This window comes from Zingiber officinale, chromosome 3A, assembly GCF_018446385.1.
Source record: "Zingiber officinale cultivar Zhangliang chromosome 3A, Zo_v1.1, whole genome shotgun sequence".
Taxonomy (NCBI): domain Eukaryota; kingdom Viridiplantae; phylum Streptophyta; class Magnoliopsida; order Zingiberales; family Zingiberaceae; genus Zingiber; species Zingiber officinale.
The window spans coordinates 4,001,119-4,003,140 of NC_055990.1; positions in this window are offsets into that span (position 1 = coordinate 4,001,119).

The following is a 2,022-nucleotide window of genomic DNA, read 5'->3' on the forward strand; positions in this document are numbered from 1 at the left end:
TGACCTTCCGATCGACAACAGACTATCCATTTTCATAGCCGATCGATCAATTCAGGATTGCTGAACGACCACCTTATAGTGAAAACTGTTGCTTTTGAGCAACATTTCTCGGTTGGCCTTTAGCGCCGATTGAAAGTCTCGGATTTAAGGTCGTCGTTCGATCGTTGCTGAAAACTGAGGATTTTGGTGGCCGCTCGACTGTTGAATGGCGTAGACATGGGTTTAAGGTCGCCGTTCAACCGTTGATGAAGACTGGGATTTAATGTCGCCGCTCGATGATTGACGAAGACTGGGATTTAACGTCGCCGCTCGACGATTGACGAAGACCAAGGTTTAATGTCGTCACTCGACGGTTGATAGAAACCGCGGTTTAATGTCGCCACTTGACGGTTGACGAAGACCAGAGTTTAACGTCGCCGCTCGACGGTTGATAAAGACCAGGGTTTAACATCGTCGCTCGACAGTTGACGGAGACCAGAGTTTAACGTTATCGTTCGATGATTGATGAAGACCAAGGTTTATAGTCGCTACTCTACTTCTAACTTGGCCGATCGACTCAAGAGTCTAGAATACTTTGTTTTTATTCATTTTTATCCTACATCCAAAAGGAACACATATATAGGTACATCAAATATTCACTCGTGCACCTGCCCCCACCCTATAGGGTTGAAGATGGTTCACGCTCCAAGGCAGCTTGAGCTGCCTTCCATCTTCATCCTCCAGGTAGTAAGCCCCCCCAGCGGAGTTTCTGTACGACCTTGTAAGGTCCCATCCATGGTGCCTCAAGATTGTTGACGTCGTCTACCGATTTGATTCTCTTCCAGACCAGATCGCCGACTTGGAAGATCTCAGGATCACCCTCTAGTTGTAGCTCTGCTTTATACGCTGCCGGTATACCATCAGTTAAATGACAACCTTTTCTCGTGCCTCGTTTACTAAATTGAGCTCCATGTGCCTCCTCTCGGCATTCCCCTCATTGTAGAGATGAACCTGGTTGGATTCTACTCCGACCTCCACGGGGACCACCGGTTCACCACTGTACACCAGATGGAATGGTGTTACGCTGGTCGCCTCATTCAGAGTCGTACGAAGGACCCACAAAACACTAGGGAGTTTGTCGACCCTGCTGCCTCCTGCGTGATCAAGCCGGGCTCGTAAGCCTCTAAGGATCTCCCGGTTGGTGACTTCCGCCTAGCCGTTGCTTTGGGGGTAGGCCATAGAGGTGAAGGCATGCTGAATGCCATAGTCTTCGCACCATTCCCTGAGCCTCCGACCGATGAATTGTCTTCCGTTGTCCTAGACGAGCCGACATTAGAAGCCGAACAGACACAGGATGTTTCTGCTAGATGAATTTGATAACCATCTGTTCACTTATTTTAGCCAGTGACTCGGACTCCACCCACTTGGAGAAGTAATCCACCGTGACGAGCAGAAATTTTCACTGAGCAGTCGCCATGGGGAACGGTCCAACAATGTCCATGCCCCATTGGTCAAACGAGCAAGACACCGTGGATGCCTTCATCTCTTTGGTCGATCAGTGCAGGATATTGTGATATTTCTGGCAGGACAAGCAAGTGGCTACCATCCGAGCAGCATCCTCTTGGAGGGTGGGCCAAAAATATCTGGCCAAGAGAATCTTTCGAGCTAACAAACGACCGCCTAGATGGCTTCCACAGGAGCCTTAGTGCACTTCTTGAAGGATGTACTTGACGTCCTGTGGTCCAACACATTTGAGCAAGGACCTGGAGAAGGCTCTCTTATATAGCTGATCCTCGACCAGGGTGAACTGTCCGACCCTCTTTTTTAATAAGCGGGTCTCTTCCTGATCGGAAGGTGTGGTGCTCGATCGGAGGAATTCTATCAATGTCATCGTCCAATCGCTCGGGAAGGTTATCCCTTCCATCCTGTCAATATATGCCACTAATAAAACTTGATCGATTGGATGAACTATCATGATCGGTGACAACGAACTCGCAAACTTCGCCAACTCATCCGTCGCTTAATTTTCCGATCGAGAGATCT